Raw genomic sequence first — 19,622 nt, forward strand, 5'->3', positions numbered from 1 at the left:
TGGGCTGAAAATCTGAATGCAACAATCCAGGAATTACTGAACCAAGCTATTTCATAATATCTTGCAGTTCAGTTTCAGTATAACCCTAAGCTTTATTGCATTCTTTTCTTCTCTTTAGAAGCAAATTTGCCTTAGGCATACTATTTTTGACAGTCTAGAATACATCCTCCATAAACCTAAATTCATATGGTAAGCTCTTATTCTTAAATCCAATCTTATCCTTATTTTGGGAGAAAAACTAAAGATAAGGATCAGTTTCTACACTTGCCCTTAGCTGCTTCAGAAAAAGGAATGCAAACTGACAAAGCGTCTTTATTTCGACTTATTATTCCAATTACTTATCTGCAGTTTGGATCATGATTGCTTCTATTTATACTGGGAGCCTACACATTGCACTATTTCTGCATGACTGCTTGTCAAACAAACACCTCAGACAACGATAAACAGCTCTGTTTGATAATTAGAAATTCAGAATTTTTCAGGGGAAACAAGTGAATATTTTTTAAATAGAAGGTGACTGAGCTGCGAATTGGGGCTGTATGCCTCAAATTTAGTAACTGAGACAGCTAGAAGTAAAAAAAAAAGTCTTAAAATAAAGATCAGGGCTCACAGTACATGAAGCAAACTTTTAGTAATAAAACATATCTACACACATGAAATATTCAAAGTTCGTAACATGCTATGTAGCATGTGGCTCTCTGTAGACTTACATGAAAAATACTTCAGGTGATCTGGTTCTGACTAAAAAGTTGCTCAAAATTAGCATTAAATGAATGGGGCTTTTTACTTAAGGAGTACAAAAAAAATGCATATCAATAGTTCTGCCTCTGTTTTGAAAGGCTATAGGAAATGGAATTAATATGTAATACCAGTTTTAATTTACTAAAAAGCCATTATTTTAGGTCTTGTTATAAAGACTTTACACATGGCACAGACAAGAAAACAAAACCTGAACAATATTGTATGTTAGGAAATGATGTAATTAAGTCAAAGTGACGGTCATGTTTCTATCTGAAAATTAGGGCACCTAAGGGGGAGCATTGACACAAACTGGTTTTAGCCTTCTAAGAACCTGAGGTGGCAGTGACATGCCCTATGGGTCTGGCTCTCAGGACACTCTCCATGACAAGTTTTCTCCTTCACACACTGTGGAGCAAAGTAGCACTAAAGAATTACTTGAGAGAAAGTCTGTCAGCCCCTATAAATTTGGGCCGAAAGGCATGGGCGATTTTGAGGGAGCAGTACTTGATTTCCTTCCAAGGAAGTTAACATAATGCAGTCCACTTGTTAAGAGCCTGCTGTGGCAAGGTGTTGAGAGCTCTCTGGTTCAATGGGCCGTAGTCAGCGTGGGATGCTGAGCACATTTCAAGTTGCTCCCTGAATCATACAGGCATCCAATATGCTCACAACTGTTCTAGCAGTCACCCTAGAGATTTGCACATAACCCACGGACACAAAAAAAAAGAAGGTTGAAGCATATGGCAAGATTTTAAATTTCTCTGAAAGACATCAGAGAACTTTACATGCAATCACAAAATATTACACATTCAAATGCTTCAAAGCTGTTTGTAAAAGATCACTGTCATACTGTGGGATTGATTCTTCTGTTATTCTGCTTTTTCTTCAGTAAGCCCCTACTGAGAATTTGAGAGTTCATTGGTTTTTATGCAGTAGTATTTATCGAAAGGTACCAGCAAACACAAAGCTGTAATTAGACAGATGCCAGCATAACTTCTTTAGATGCTAAGGCATGTTTATGTATATAAATCCAAACGTTTGCAGGTTCAGATTTGTCCTGTCATCTACCCAGGATGTTTGCTCCAGCTGAGAAGTTTCAGAGGGGTGCACATTCCCAGACAGGTGATATCTGCAAAATGCTGCTCTTGCTCTCAGTCCCTTGCTCCCCCATTCATCTTGTGTAAGCTACAAATGCTGAATATGCTATCTAATCCTAGAAGGTCCTTCTAAAACTAACTTACTGCCAGTTTTGGCCAGACAGCTGCTTTATCTTCCCCTATATTCAGGGCTCAGAGTCGCACCCCCTTTCACTGACAAGAAGCAAGTTGCCTTACGCTTCTAATCTTTGAGATTGTCACAACAATTCAGTGTGGCACATTGACAATACAGCTAAACTCAGACCTTCTGCTCCAAATGCCAATGTCCCTTACACTTTAGATAAAGGAAAACCTTTGCTAAATCCTTACCACAGCCATGGTTATGGTGATTTTTTTTGGTGCCAATATTTGTTTAAGCAGTTACTCCCTCCTTCTCTCTCCACTCCTCCCATCACCATTCCAGCCCTTGTGTTGCCCCATTAATTATGCTGCTACAATTGTCTTTCAGGACATGCCAATGATCAGCATACAATTAATTTGGCAGGAAAAATGAAATCTTGTTTAATGCTGGTCAGTTTTCCCATCTCATTCTTCCTCCAGGCCTGAAGTGTGGCACCAAGAGAAGGGGTGGCGTGTCAAGCATACACATCAGTTTCACCACTAACAGATGGTCTGTGCAGCCATGCCCAATGAACTACATTAGAAACATGATTCACTGGGAAAGTTAATTCAGTTACACAAGCTGACTCACCACAGGTTTATTGTGGAATAGTGCAATTATGCTACCCTCTACAGAATACCAAGGCTAGTTTGGCGAGAAAGCTAAGCTGACCTAACACTGGGTCACTGCTAAAATTGGCTGTCCAGTCTCTCCTCTCTCAGGCCATGAAGGTGCTCCTGACTTTCACCAAATCACAGGCACCTGACTGACCCCCCAATGGGAGCTGTAATTCTATTAATGTATTTTTTGGGGGTTCATTTTTTTTTCTCAGTCTAGAACTCTAAACCAAGTCACCATGGGGACAAGTGCCATGCAAAGGAGACAGGGCAGTCATGCAGTTGGGAATGAGATGACAGGAAAGGAATGAGACTGGCTCTTGGGGTAGCAGTGAGCAATTAAGCTGGTTTAGATTTAGGGTCAAACTACATAATGACTAAAGAAAACACAAATAAGTCCTACCTATCTGTCAGTCTCCAGTCAGCACAAAAGGGCAAGAAGGTTCATTTTCCTGGCTTAACATGGTGGCATGTGTTAGAACCAGGCAAAGAAAGTGGATTAATTTCTGCTGAAACAAGAGTTTTGGGAGGATAACAGGCATGGCTCATTAGCTCCACTAGGGGTACGGGAGGGGAAGGTGGCTTTTCCCCCAAGGGCTTAGGTAAACACAGAACTTTACAGGAAAGTGCTTTAAGCAGCCAAGCTTGAGAGGAAATATCAGACTAATCTTTGCATCTTAGCTGTTCTTACAACTAATAGCAGAGATACACTCTATGGAAATAACAAGATTGATTATGCTTATTCTCTATCTCATGCAGGTTATCATTTTTAATAGCCTTTTACTGATTCTTTAGTAGAAGGTTTCTGAAATGCAGCTTCACTCAGCTGGTGATTTGACAACATGGAGACTTCAGCATTAATGCCAGCCATGGAGTAAGAAAGGTTAGTTTGGCATCCCACTTGGCCTGAGATTTCCTACTTCTTATATATGCCTGTGCATTAAATGAGAGAAGCTAGGCTATACAGGTGAAGAAGGTCTTGTTAGAAAAAATTATGGTGCTTGGAAGTATGTCCTTCTACTCTGAATACCTGGATCTAGTGGAAGGTGTCCCTGCCCATGGCAGGGGGAGTAGAACTAGACAATCTTTAAGGTTCCTTTTAACACCCAAAATTTTATGGTTCTATGCATACAGACACAGGAACAACATCAACAAAAAATAATCATAGTAAAATGAGAAGATTATTTCTCCCTCTCTCCCCCTGCCCACAGCACAATGTCATCTGTGAGAAGAAAGACCTAGATTTCATTTTCTACTCTTTAGATTTTTTTGTCTTTTTTTTTATATAAAGTTTTGTTTTATAAAAATATGAAGAGTTACATGTAATTTTTAGGTGTATTTGTAATTAAGCTACTATTAGTTAATATGATAGAAGCTTATTGGTTATACTATGAGCCACAGGCCCATAGCCCATGTCTTACATTTAATCAGAACATTGGACATTTTTATTAGCACCTATTTTTAAATAGTAGCTCTTTGACTGGTTCTAACACTAAATACCTCTTTCAAGTCAAAAGATCCAATGAATTTAGCTCCAGTCTATACCAGCTTCACAGAATGTGGCAGCAACTTGGGCTGTGGGTGACAGTCTGCACAGGCAGGGCTACCTCTATGGACATATGCCACCAAACTTGATGAATATAACCCATATTCATATCTCAGGTCATTGAGAGCCTGAGCAGACCTCAGCATGACAGGTGAGCAATTTGTTTAGCTTTTGTACCTTGAATAAAGGTTTAGCAATAAACTGACCACCCCAGTTAGCAGCTTACAGCACTGCAAGTGGACTTGAAGCCAAGTGCTTCTTCACTGGTGACATGTTTTCTCACAAAGTCTGTCAAGCCAGTTTTCCTTTTAATTTCTCTAACTGAAGGTCTGGGGATAAACCACGGCCATTTTAAAGGAGATGAAACTGTGACTTCTCTGTTATGGAATCCAGCCCTTCAAAGTTCAGACAGAAATTCCAGGTTGTTTTGTTATCCAGTATTGCTTATTCACCTGTTACCAGCCCCACAATGTTTCCATTCAACAGGGAAAAACTTGCTTGATTCCTACCTCTCAACAAACAGAAATTAACTGACTTGCTTGCAACCATGCATGAAGACATTAGACCCAGCTGCTGTACATCTATAGCAGGCCTTGAGTTAAGATTAAAGCAGTGTACGGTGCCAAGTAAATTGACCTAAGCAGCAGTTTTCTCTGGAAAGAATACTGAGCAGCACTGTAATATACCTCCTCTAATTTTCTTGTGTCAGCACTAAAGATAACATTAGGTATTTGCTTCACATCATTTACAAGGGAAAAAAAGCTTGCATGGGAAAGTGTAGCAAGGAGCTGAAGCAGTAAGGGGAAAAGCCTGGTGAAATGCAGGTTTGTGGGAAGGAATCTGGGACAGAAATAGGGAAGGGCATTAAAGCCTTCCCTTTGGCATTCGCTGTCTCCAGAGCTGCCCCACTCTGTAATGCTCAGGCTTAAAGAGAAATGCCTGCACAAAGCAACTCAGGACAGGTTCCTGCTCCACTTGAGCTACCTCAAGGTGCAGGTTTCACCCTGTTCCCCAGGCAGGCACAGCCCCAGCAGCAGAAACCCCCGGGTCTCAGCCAGAGCCTGGGTTTCTACGCGGTGCCTGCAGCTGCGATGGCACTGCCGGCAGGGATTACTAATTCTGGCAGCGTGGGACTGCAGTGCTGACACCTGCCCACCCAGCCCCAAACCTGCAGCTTCCTTCACAGGCCCCCCTGCAGACATCACATTGGAACAGCTGTCAATCACCCGTGCCCCAGGACAGATCCGTGCAGCTGACCTGCAAGTGAAATATTTCCCCCCACTAATCCCTGAGAGCCACCAAGGGCTCCCTTAAACAACTTAAGATGTCACTATGTCAAACAAAAATGGTACTAATTTCTGGTTATGAAGTGAAAGTTAAGTTTTGTTTCCCAGTAATTACTTATATCAAAGGAGAAGAAGACCGAATCAGTGACCTGTTCTTTGCTCTTGGCTTTCTTTGAGCCCACTGATCCTTGGGACAGCAACAGCCATAGGAATCACAGCTTCCTAGGGCCTGGCATCTCCACAGTCTAGCCAGTGTGTTATGGTACTGAGCTTGAAGTTATGCCCTAGTGAACAAAGAGCAGCAAGAAAGCTGAGCAGTGAACAGCCAAAGGCACCAGGGATCAAAGGATACTCCTTCTACTGACTTTGGTGGGGTGATAACAGGACAGGCCAAATACATCTGATAAATTTGGTCTGGAGATGGTATCATCAGTGGGGACTTCTTAACCTACACTGAAGGCAGAAACCCAGACCAAAACATGAGCTTGGAAGTGTGTTAATATTTAGCTATTCATAGCCCAGCTGATCTGGCAAGCCATGTACTTGTTCCCTCTGCCAATAAAACTATAAGGGTCTAGATACTTGGGGTTACATATGAGAGAGAAATCCTAATGAATTCAATATGGCACCTTCATGTTGCTTATTTTATATGGCTACTCAAATACTTACATTTTAAAAACATAAATGTATTCCTTCTGTGGAGACAAAAATATGGCTATTGGCCCTCTGTTGAAAAACAGCTTATGTGGCAATTTTTAGCTAGATTTGGTTTAAAAATGAACTATGCACACATAAAAAATATCTATTTTTCTAACGAGAGACTTTCAAAGAGCCTTTTGAAAATTAGCTATGCATTGGAGCCAAATATTTCACAAAAATAACTTGGAAACAATACACTGGCATTTTTTCTTGGATTACTCTCAAACAGAGGCTTCTGACTATAATAGTATGCAGCACTTGCATGATATGGACAATTGCCTTGGGACTGAGAAATCAATTCTGCAAAGCACTAAAAATGCTGAAGATCAGCACTTTGTGGGATACCACCAATTCTTTCTGGGACTAGTTAGTTGCTGAGACATTCAAACTGACTTAGTGCTACTGATGTATTTCAAATGTTAAACAGAATCTGAAAGACTTAATACTACTTTAGCAAATGGTTTTTCCTTCAAGCACCTACAGATAAATCCTTTAAAGTCTCTTCTGCAAAAGACCAACATTTGTGCATATATACTTCAAGGAAAGCTGTGGATTAATGCTGTTGGTCAAGATAAATGCAACATTCAAAACTGTGTTTTACTGGAAATGGTTAAATATATTGCTTGGGGATGGATGAATTACTTTTATAGAGAAAACACTTATGAAAAAATAACCAGGTAGATATTTGTGGCTTAAGAAGATCTAATGGCAAATAGAGGATCTATTTTTTAAAGCATGTATGGACTACAGTAATTTTAGTGTCTTGGATTGTTCAACTATTCAGAAGAATTTTACCACCAGTTTCTCCTATTCAGCTGCAACACTTCTCAAACAAGCTAATACTTACAGATTAAAGTGGTGTTCTAGATAAGTAACTGGAATGCAAAAATTTTATGATGAAGATTTAGAGAAGTATTAACATAAGTAGCTGTGCCAGGGCTGATTGACTTTCAAATACCTACCCATACCTTGATTTTTCAGAAAATATTTGCTTGGCTCTTAAAAATCCATTTCCCTGATGATTTTTTCTAAAGTAAAGCCTCTCTAATCACAAGTCACTTGAAAATTTATTCTTTCTTCCCACTAATGCATTTTGATAACTACACTTTTTACACTTCTAACTATCAATAGTGAAAGAGTGAAGAGAGAGTTTCTAAAAGTGAAACTTGTCAGCAAATAAGTCATTAGTATGCCACCTAAATAGCTTCAGTCTTGGCATGCTAAATAGTCATGCTCTGATAAGATTTTGGCATGACCCTTTAATTATTCTGTGCATAAAACACAAAAAATTAAATCATGAATTACTCAGTTTTCTTCATTTGGTATAGGAATTGGTATTGTTCCCAATCAAAGGCAATATATCTATATGCAGAACATGACTATTACTATTACTCTGTAAATAAGGCAGTAACCCTCCAAAAAATACAAAATAAATGACTAAAGCATATTAACTCTGCAAACATTACGTGTTCAGCTGTCATTCTCTCAAAACAGGGAATAATGCAATCTGCTCTAGAATGCCTACATAAAGGCTGAAGAAGTAAGCTGCTTTCCTTACAGTTTCTCAAACTCTTGTATAGCACAATTGGCTTTGTGTGTGTTTGGGGAAAAGGTGTCCAAAAGCTTTGTGAATTATTCAAGAAATCTAAAAGTATTACAGAGGACACGTCCCAGAACACTTTGTCCCTGGCTCAGGGCCTCTGCTCAGCAGCACACACTGAAGGAAAGCATAGTCTGAGGCTCTATAATTGATGCCTACTTGTGATTCTTCTCTTTGCACAGATTTCCAGCACCTGCTTGCCTTCTCCCCATAAGTGCCAGTGTGGATGCAGACACACAGTTGTCTCTGCACTCTTTCTATCTCACCATGCTTTCTTTCCATCCTGGTCTCTCTGGATTAGGGAGCTAAGGATTCAGACTTCGTGTCCCAAACTGTTTTAATCCTGCCTGTAAGTGAAATGCACACATGGAAAATAATGAGTGGAAGTGACCACTTACCTGATGGTCTGATGCAGAATCACAGGATTGCCAGGGTTTACCTAATCCAGCCATCATTCTACCACCACCATAATCACCCCTGAACCATGTCTCCAAGTGTCGCATCCAGACGCCACTTGAACATTTCCAGAGATGATGACTCCACCACCTCCCTGGGCAGACTATTCCAATGCCTAACCACTGTTTCAGTAAAAATGTTTTCCTAATATCAAATCTAAACCTTCCCTGATGCAACTTTAGGTCCTTTCCTCTCATTCATTTATTTGAGACATGGCAGAAGAGACCAACTCTGGCCCCACTACAACCTCTTTCCAACCTCCTTCATACTACAGAACCCCCAGTTCTCTCAGCTGCTCCTCACAGGACTTGTGCTCCAGACCCTTCACCAGCTTCACTGCCCTTCTCTGGACTTGCTCCAGCACCTCAATGTCCTTTTTGAAATGAGGAGCCCCAAACTAAACACAGGATCTGAGGTGTGGCCTCACCAGTGCTGAGTACAGGGGGACAATCACTGCCCTGGTCCTGATGGCCACACTATTGCTGGTACAGGCCAGGATGCCATTGGTTTTCTTGGCACACTGCTGGCTCACATTCAGCACTCCCAGGTCCCTTCCTGCTGAGCGGCTCTCAAGTCACTCCTCCCCCAAGCCTGTAGTGCTGCATGGCGTTGTATAAATGGTTATATACCACTGAATAAATTCTGAAGAGGGATGATGGTACAGAAACAGATATAAATGCTTAGTGTGACCACAGAGACAACTCTTGGCAGCTCCTTTTTCAGATACAAACTTATCCAAATTATCTGTCTGAGATAACCAGCATTACCTGCTGCTATGCCATCTATCTGCTGCCAATACAGCCACAGCCTGTGGAAAGGCACTAACAACCTCACACACAAGTTTAGCCTACTTCATAGACCTCCAAGCACTTAGACACAGCCCATGAAGACTGAGAAGCATGAAGACACTGGCTGTGAGATTGCCTGTGTAGCCTTAGTGTGGTCCTTCATGTGTGTGCAGTATGGCACAATCTTTACACACATGCTCATTCCATCCCTGTCTAATGCCACACACAATATGAGTCACTCTTTCCCAAACAGGTTCCATCAAAACCACAAAGTTTCACAATAAATAAAATGGCAGGTTGTAAGGATGGCTAGAAGGCAGCAGAACCCATGAAATAGAGCACTGGGACCATGTTTTTAATTCCAGGTTTGCCAGCACCATTCCAGCAAGATGCTGAGCATCCTCATCCCTCATTTCCCCATTCATAACATGTGCAGAATAATATCAGCTTTCTTGGTAAAGTATTTGAAATAGATATACCTGCAAAAAAGGATGTGCAAGAGTCAGGTCTGCCTTTTGAGAGACAGGAGTTTCACACCTCACACAATCCTCCCTTCTCAGTGAAAAGACTGAAAAACTCTACACCTTTCAGTTTAAAAAAATCTAAACATTCCCAATCCTTGGATCACACCTGGAACTATTTATTACCAAGATCTGATCCTGTGATGGGATTAGTTCAGCCTCAGTGTTACAGTAACTCCACAGTGGTTTCACTCATAACAGGGAATAAAAATACATACTTCTGGAGTTATGTTTCATATTAGATGGTGAGCATATTTGTAAGAGCCCTCATTTTCCCATTCAGCTTCAGAGGATCCCATTACAGAGTTTTGTATGGTTATTTTCTACTTCTGCATTGGGTCAAGCTTTCCCCAGGGTACACTTCTAATTCATGGTCTTCTACATTATTATTACCCTTTTGACCTAAATGATTAGCCAAAGTTTGAGGCCCTGAGGGCTGTTTCTATTAGGAGGAGAAAATTATGAAGTCAAGCATCTTTTAGGCATATCTAGTTAAAACTCCAAAGTCACCCACCCCCAATTTTATTCCTGTTTCCTTCAATGCAGGAGACATACAACAACAACAAAAATCCTTGCTTTCCCTTCTTGAAGCCTTTTCAACGAGCACTGAGACCTTTGCAGGGCTGCCACAGTGATTATCTAATTCTTTCTTATTTTCACATTTTCTTCCTCTTTTGAGTCTTCTGGCATGCTTTTTCTCCTTCTTTTTTCTATCTTTTGCTTTTGCCCTACTCTTCCAGACATATCCAATTTCCACGGAGATTAATTTAATATCCAGTCATATTCTTCTTCCACTTAATTTAAGTGTCTGAGCACCCTCACTTATGCTTTTTTTTCCTGCGGTGAAATGTGCTAGAGTTCAGGGTGGAGGCCGCTACTGTTGGAGCTGCTGCTAGCATGAACTTACCTGTTCCTTAGAAGAAGGATGTAACATTCACCAAATTCCAAATTCACTTTTCTGGAATGCTGGGAGACCCTTCTGGTTTGCTTACATAGCCCACTCATCTGGCTCCAGAGTCTGCAGCCAAACCAACACTTCTGCTGGTTGTACCAGAGCAGTGAGTGATGGCAGCAGTCCTGTCCTCCCCCAGCCTCCTCTCCCTCACTGCTTGTAGGATAAACAGCTGTGATAGCTCAAAGGATAGCGTGGTAGAGGGTCAGGAATGAGAAGTCAGGAGTAGAGGAAAGGCAGGACGGTGCTTTTGGCACTGGCGTCAGCACACCTCGCTTGAGGCATTCATCAAACCAGCCTGATCCATTGAAATCTCCCTGAGCTCTGAGCAAGCAGAAATGCTTGCAAAGTGAATGCCAGTAGCTGCCAGCTCTAATCTGAGAATGGTATGGAAAAGCAGTGAATTTTTAAATTATGGCAGTTATGTAGAGTAGCATAAGTGTCTCAATGCTTTCTACCTGTCATATTTAAATACCTATCCAAATTGATTTAAAGAACATAACAGAAAACATGCTCATGATGAGTTCCAACTAACACAAGGGGGTTTGGGTATTTCATGGCCCTAACAGCTGAAACCCTTCAAAATTTTAAGAATGTAGGAACTGCCATAAGACCACTGTGAAAGATAAGTGCAATTTACAGTGACTTGCCCAACATTAACAATGGCATTTGTGGCACAGCACCCACATCCTCACCCGTATCCTCACCTCCTCACCCATCTGACCCCAGGGCTTTCTCACCATGGGAGTCCAACTATTATCTTGGGGAAAACTTTTTGGGAATAAGCTCTAAAAATAGCTATAGAGAAGCACATCAGAGAATGCCCTGCTATTATTTCCTCTTGCAGATGCACATTTTCAAACAAAACTCCAGCACCAGTTCTTGAGGTAATGCACACAGCATTCTCTAAACTGCCCAAACAGTTGTGCTATACCTACAACCCCAATCTAATAACACAAATATTAGAGCGGAAAAAGCTTGCATAAAATCTATATTGCCACATCAATCTCAGAAGGACATTTGGCTAATATAAAATTCAGCATCATCTTCATTGATGGTTCAGGGAAATAAAGTTGTAATAAATTGCCTCAAGGCAAAGTACTAATGATTGAATGAGGCTATGCAATTAAGATGTAAGATTTTTAATCACCTTTGAGGTTAAACATAGAAGAATTATGTGTAAAAGGGCAATTAAATGCCAGAACTTTCAATCTCAGGTCTCCTCATCAAAGATTCAGTTACCTAAATTGTTTTCCACTATTTCAGAGGAAGAGCTGGGGGTAACAATATTTCATGCCCCACAAGAGGAAGTAAAGAATACTCTTTCAAACAAAAGCATTACCAGGCTATCAAAATCTTAACAAAGAAAAATAAACAAATCAAGATTGATCTCTAGTGCTCTCAAGTTCCTGAATTCCTAAATGTTAACATCAAGTTATAAAAGGGAAAAGTAGTGGAAAATGTAGCCATTATCATCTTCGTACCACATCCTCAAGTAATATATATCTTCATTAAATGTGAGTTGCATGAGCAGTGCATTTGATATTTCTGTGACTTTTTATATAATTTCACATGCTCTGTTTAAAAATACTTTCCTTCTGAAATGGTTTAGGTTTCATTTTTAAGAGAAAAATAGATTCATTTATGCTCTGATCCTGTAGATGCTTATATATCTGTCTTTGAGTAAAATTATTCAAATTAAAGTATATTCAAGATTGTCAAGTCAATTTAAGTTTTCTTCAAGGGACACATGATAAATCCTAATACTTAGTGACTGAAAAATTAACCATCTTCAATCTACTGTTATTCATGAAAGTTATAAGAACATGCTATGCATAGTATTGAAAATACTAACCTTTTTCTACATTTCCAAAGAATGTTAAGATGGAGCAATTTAATAACCTGATGTGTTTTGTGAGGCTTTGTGCCCCTATCTCTAGCGGAAAAAACTGGGGGAAAAGAAATATTAGAAAAGAGGTTTCTCACCCAAGATCAGTAATACTTCAATTACTGCACTGTAACATTTAAACTACTATATTTTCATAATATAAACAAATAAAGACCACATACAATTTTCCCTTGGGCAGAATGAAAAAGGGAGAAAAGAAAAGAAAGAAGCACATTTGACAGATGCTAGTCACTTACTACATGATAAGCTGTTAGAAGGCGTATCTATTTCAAAATAACTAAATAAATTCAAAAATTCACACCAGTTTGTTGCAAGAACTCACTGTTTTTATTTTAGACTAGGAATGTGTTATTTTGCTCTAACTTAAAATAGCCATACACAATCCTCCCTTAAAAAATACCACAGTGAAAAATGTTCCCTTAAGACACACATGACAAAACTGAATCTCCTAGTGATTGAAGCGAAACCAAAGTATCCCTAATTAAAAACTTACCTCCAAAGTGGACAGAAGAGTTTAGGAAGATGGGAGGAAAAGAAGTGTAATAAAATGTGGTATTTTGGCCTTATGCAAAATGTTTGTCTTTGTCTTCTCTTCATTTACACCTCTAACCCTGTAGCAACTGTCGCAGTTGTACTGTACAAGTTTTCCTGTGCATTGGTTTGAGTAATTATTGTTATTTACTACTGCCATTTTCATCAGGTAAAAAGCCAGTTCTCTGACTTTCAATAAACTTCCAAGTCTCTTCCCAAAGCTATTTACAACAGCCTTTCCAGCTTAACATTTCTGAGATATGTAGGCAGGTTTCCTGACACATGGAAAAGAGTGAGAATTACTGGAGTATTCAACATCATAAAACACAGTCACTGATATAAAAGCTGAAAATGTGCATACCAGCTTTTTATTGTGCGTTTACAACCCAATTCAAGTTTATGAATAAAGTCTCATTAAAAGTTGAATTATTGCATATTGGGTACGCTGGCATTACAATAACACTAAACCAAAAACCATAATCAATTGCATTTCTCTTGGCTCTATGCAATAGAGCTTCTCCCTGTACATCTGTAATTTTTAAAAATTCCTCCTGCTTCTACAACAACCTTCTGCTAATTTTCTTCAATTTTCTGCTCCACTAACTTAAAAGTCATTTCCTTAAGAAAACAGATGACAGACAACCTGAGTGACTGATTATATTGTGCCATCACTTTGTTTTTTCTCTGAGGCCTTGGTTTAAGAGGATGGATGTTAGTGTAAATGACAGAAAGGGGAGCTTCGCATAGGATTTCACTTCTGTTCAAAGACAAGCTAATGCAGCCTTGCTGAGGTGCAATCAACTTGACAAATGGATGCTGTGCAGCCCTGTGCCTCCCACTGAAACCCGAGAGTCTGATTTACACAATATTCCCCCTGTAAACGGAGGGAAGCCCAAATTCCAATCAGACTTAATGCTGCTCGGCTGTATAATGGGTTGATCTGATAATTCCTCCCATATAATGAAATCTGATAATAGTGGGAAAAAATACATCAGAGAGAATGGAATACATTAATGAACTTGTAAAAATACACTTAAGTCTTAACAGATTTAATAAACAGAGGAAGGATGGCTCAAACGGGGAGTCTTCATATGTGGTCAGCAGTTCTTGGGTTTAACAATGAAGCTGACTGAAAATACAGAGTTTCTATTTACAACTGACTACATTCACCACACCTTTTTTCAGATGGCCAGGAAATGAAAAAAAAAAAAAAAGCATTTAAATATCAAAGTAAGCTTTGTAATATGTTTACATGTCTTGCCTTGTTCTGTTTCCCCTTCAAACTAAACTAATTCTATGATACAAGCTGTTTTCTCAGGGAAATGTGAGTCAGATAGAAATGTTTTCCTACACGAAAAACAGTGTTTCATTTACTGACTGGAAAGAATAGGAAACATTTGCTTTTAGACTTTTAAGATTTTTTTGAATTGAAAAACAAAGACAATTCCATTTCAAAACACTTTTCACACAAGTTCGACAGCTGGCACAAAAATTAACTGAATGTTTACATAGAAAAATGTGACAGAAATGTCTACTAAAATCAGTACTTTTTCTGTATCATAATAAACTCTCATTGTCATTGTTCTCTACAAATAAATATTTTGCCTTAGCAGCTACAATTGCAACCAGAAGCTGTTCTCACACATCTACAAGTTGAGCAGTGCAGGATTTTTAGGGTTTTATTTACTTTGCTGTTGTCACAAATAAAAGAAAAAAAGAAAAAAACTTATGCAAACATTTCATGCTGAAGTGAATGGATTTCAACAGCTGCTGATTTGGTGACATCGAGAACCCCAGTGGAGATGTCCTGCTGAATTAACGTCTTGGAAATGTTAAAAAGAAACTTCAAACAGCCCTTGTTTAGCAGGCGGTCGAGGCTCGCTCTCGGTGGGGATCATGTGAAGGCTAGCAGAGCAGTCACTCAGTCATGAATCAGACTTGTCAATAGTTGCCTATTTTCTCAACAGGTGTCTCAATCACACGTCATAATCCTTCCCCCATAGGCTTCTGTTTAACAGAAATGGCTCTGGCACGGGACGCTGCATTTCCTTATATGAGACATATATTGACTTCTTACTTAGCAGCTCCCTCCTCCAGCCTCTGCTGAGCTTTGTGCTTGGTATAAACATGTCTCTCTCGCCTGTGTGAGCCAGCAGGAGAAGAATGGGGACTGCAACACAGGAGCAAGGAAGCTTTTAATCCTTTGTTATTGCTGCAGATAAGCACGGCAAACACCAAACCATCACTCGCTGCTCTGTCAGATAATTATGAAGTGCTGTTATGGTGAGGTACCCTTTGTGAATCCCTGTGCAATAATGCACTAGGTAGTCAGACAGAAAAAGGCATTGCTGACATAAAATATCTTATGCTGGCTAAAATTGTAGGGAAATGCTTCATAATAATTAAACAAAAAGAAAAAGTTTAAATTAAAAACCCAGGAAGCCACTTTCAAGTAGATATTTTTAATGTAACTAACTTTCAGTCATTACTTTTTACAGTTATTTTTGTAATTTAAATAATTCTCCTAAGTTTTGAAATCCTCATTTCTTTCATAGGACACACACATTCAGGCAACTATGGAAGTAAATCAAGTCCTTTGGGTCCCAGATGTCAGAATCCTGAACAAATGCAAGTGTTCACAGAAAATTTTAAATTACATACAGTTTTTACCCTGTAAAAAAATGTTTATATCTAGGCTTACCCCTATGCTCTTTGAGTCACATCAGTACTAAGCAAAACAACAAAGACATTTAAAGAAACATTGCTTGGCTTTTCTATCAAAAAGCAACAAACCAGTAAATATTCTACAACTCATCTTAAGCTTGCACAGATCACATAATTTCTAAAGTATCACCAAACTGTTCTGGGCTTCCTAATGCTACCTTTGTTTTCCACTTTTACCTATTATATGTCTACAAAATGCTGATGAGCTAAAGCAATTTTCTGTATTTCTAGGCTAGTCTCTTCCTGTATCAATGGAAGAAGTGTGCTTGCAAAATAATGTGGGCTGGTTAGTAGCAGCATGCTTCACTTTTATAGTAACAGCTCCTGTAGAAACTACAGCTTCTACATGACTTGATTATTAAACATAAAAGAAGATTTACAAAAAAATATATCGGCTTTATGTAATGTTTTGAGATCACAGGCTCCCTTGCATCAGACTTCATTAAAATGTTCCACAAGGAAGGTAAACTCTCCAACTGTAAGACTGTATGCAACCTAATAATTTTAAAATATCTTTGAAACGCACGTCAAATGAAGTTAGACAGTAAAACTGGTGTAGTTTGATCATTCCAGCCATATGTCAAAATTCTTCCACATTGTTGGATAACATGAAAGTGCAGCACCAGCTTCTGTCACCTTCAATTTAAAAACTTTTGATATACTACCTCTGAGCATGGAGTTGTTTAAATACTATCTCTAACATCAGTAAACTGCATGTACCACCTGCACCATGACTTGAATTACCGAAACACAACACTACACAATTAAAGAGATCTTCTCAGATTTCAGCAGAAAAAACATTGTACAGGAGAAATTTATAGCAAAGGAAAATATTTAAAATTCATTTCAAACGTGAAATATAATTTGATTCTGCATCTGATGTATACTTCATACTGGAAACACCACAGTGACAAGGATTTTAAGTATGTTGATAGAAACTTAAAGTCTGAGCCAGGTCTTGAAAACGCTATGTAAGTGAGTGATTTTACATACAAGTTACTCCTGTGAATTAATTTTAGCTACTTACACAAGTGCTTTGTAATGACATAGAAATTTTTGCAATTTCTGTCAGAATGAATATAAAATATATACACTACTTCCTATGTAGACTGACAGCATGTCAATATATTCCTTTTTTTTAGCTCTAGGGCAATTTGGAAGAACTCTGTTCCTAATCATAGTCATAATTTTATTATATTCAACACTGTACAAGTATTTTGACATAGGACTGGATTAATAAGTTGGTTTCAACATCACTGCTCAGATGGATGCTGCTTCCTGCACATTTGTAGGAAAATTTGCATTTTTTAAGATGTCTTTTCTCTGTATTTTTTGACACTACATAAGGATATTATGCAAAGATTATGCCAGATGATTATTTAGAGAACACAGATACATTCTCTGTAAATGCGACTTTTAACGACATTTACTTAGAAAACTTACAGGGCATTGATTGATTGATTCTGAATGGGAGCCCAGCCTCATACAAACCACATTCATCAAAAGCATCCTAATCATATCACCATGTTAACATTTTGAACTTTACTTTCAGTACTTAAGGAATGGAATTCGTGAAATAATCAAATTTAGGGGAAATTGACTCTTATTTTTCATTTATAAAGACCTGCTTTCAACACAGATAAGGCATTCTTGCTGTATCCTCTGCTTTCTCCCAAGCACAGAGTAAGAATTGATAAAAAGGGAGTAAACCCCTAACATTGGCATATAAGCATTGTAAAATGGAACTTTCAATGGGTAATCTACAATGATGCAAGTTCTATCTCATTCAGATGCAGATAATTTACTCCAGAAAAGACAACATTAAAAAATTGATATCAAAAGTAAGGCAAAGGCTATAGCAACAAATATTTAGGAACATGGTCAGAATCAAATCAAGAAACAGGAAAGTGTTATTACCAGTGGAGAAAGCATTGATATACTAGAACTTGATCACATTTACCTCTAAAGTTTAAAAGGTATATTGAAAGATCACATATTTTCTGGAAAATAAAAACAAGGCAAGGATGTAAAATCTTGCCTGTATTTGAAGACTAAACAAGCTTAAGTTATTCTGGTTATGAGACAAGGCAGGGGTAACCTGACAACGGACCTGCAATACCTACAACAAGAGAGATTAGCTGGGAGATGTCTTAAGAGTATCAAAGAAAAAAACAAGGTCTTGTAAAAGGTAGAGGAAGATGAGATTCAAAGAAAGGTGCACAACTTCCCCCCAGAGTAGACAGGAGTAAGAGTGATACTGAGATTTTTCTTTCTTCTGCCAGACAAGCAGTGGAATAGAAACTTCAGATGCTCACTCTGAAACACTGTCTTTAGCAAGATTCCAGAACCACTACACCAGTTACTCACATTCACAACCTGAAAAGACATTCTGACTTTTTAATAGAACAGAAACCAAACCATGGCACCTGGTTGTACCACTTTTAGCTAGTAACTTGGCTTGTTTACCTCCTAATTTCCACTTGAAATGGAGAACATGACTGCAAATGCAGAAGTTCATAACATGCAACCTGGAATCTTCTTCCATCTGATAAAGACCATCCCCCTAAAAACTGCACTCATGATCAAACCATCAGTCAAATACCAGTCTGTGATACTCTGGGCTGCTGCTCTCCCAATTGTGAATGATTTGTGATCTGAAGCAAGGTTTTAGGAGGGAGGTCTAGGAGGGAAGTAAGAGGCATTACTCAAAACAAGACACTGCTCTTCGAGATACGACCCAGCCACATATCTCTTCTCAGGACAAGGGGCATGAATAACTGTGATTTCAACAATGAGCCTTTACTTTTCTATGCTTCTCATCACTTCTTTTTCTACAACTGTGAACAAAACTTTTCACTTCAGTCACTTTTGTCCAGCTGGAGGCAATGGGCATGCAAGTGCCAGCTACAATGTTTTGTAAAAAACAAATAGAAAGAGCAAAAGGGAATTCAAAATACAAATTACTCATTCTACTATAAAAATCATGAGACAGCTGTAAACAGCAGCTTTCACGCACCCTGGGCTTTTAAAAAAATAACTATAGGAACATCAGTTCTTAACTTGTCTGTTCAGGGATGTGGTGGTTTAGTCTTGATCACTTAGAAAAAAGCCCAGCCAAAACAAAGATGGGATCCTAACCCCAGACAATGTAGCTGCATTTAGTATTTCACCTCACATCAACCTCCACTCACACCAGCTGAATTTGAGTTTTTGACTGTACCTTGCACAGAACAATCATGGGGTAACCTAATGGAACACCTCACATGCAGACCTACATGAGTACAGAAATGTTTCCAGAAACAGGACATTTAGCCAGAATTTCCTAAATAACGAGTGTTTTAAAAGCTGTGTGTGCTCTTTTTTATAAATACTCTAGCATAAAGTATCTTGAATCGGAAGTCCAGAAGTAGAGGGTACATTTGGAACATAGATTTGAATTTTTCTGACAGGGCCTTGATTTATACTTTAGACTTTGTTTCACAGTCTGTATTATTTTTAAAGCCTCATGATTAACCTCTAACTTCATTAAAACTGTTCAGATGTGTGCTACTACATTGCTACACACAGCACTGTCCTTAGGCAGCTGAGGGAACACATCTTGCCTAAATAACAAAGCAAGTGATGATAACCTTTGAAACAATTTCTGGCAGGCTTTTATATCAGACTGTTTCATACCTTCTCATGCTTCCTTTCATTAAAAGAAAATCTTTCAGGCAAATGATATATTATCTATTTTATAATTTTACACATCACTTTAAAAAGCTACTTTTTTATTTAATCAAAAATCTCTGGTACCTTTCAATCACTCTGCTTTTTTGTACAAAGTTGAAAGCTTTTTAAAAAATAACATTTTACTTCTTATCACTTTTCTCACTGTCATGATCTGAAACTAGATGTTCCTTAAGATTTTCCATAATTTTATCAAGTATCTATCCTTCCTGTTTTTTCAACTGGTTTCAGTACAGTTCTCTTCACTGCACTGCTTATTTTGTCACATT

At 38.6% G+C, this 19,622-nt stretch overlaps 2 protein-coding genes across 5 annotated transcripts in view; both read right to left on the bottom strand.

The window, feature by feature from the left end:
• The window catches only part of RPL7 (ribosomal protein L7), an 886,137-nt gene that overhangs the window by 101,585 nt on the left and 764,930 nt on the right, over positions 1–19,622 (bottom strand). The gene's annotated exons all lie outside the window — the stretch shown is intronic.
• The window catches only part of STAU2 (staufen double-stranded RNA binding protein 2), a 171,147-nt gene that overhangs the window by 28,842 nt on the left and 122,683 nt on the right, over positions 1–19,622 (bottom strand). The window lies entirely within an intron of this gene.

This window comes from Serinus canaria, chromosome 2 (genome assembly GCF_022539315.1).
Source record: "Serinus canaria isolate serCan28SL12 chromosome 2, serCan2020, whole genome shotgun sequence".
NCBI lineage: Eukaryota > Metazoa > Chordata > Aves > Passeriformes > Fringillidae > Serinus > Serinus canaria.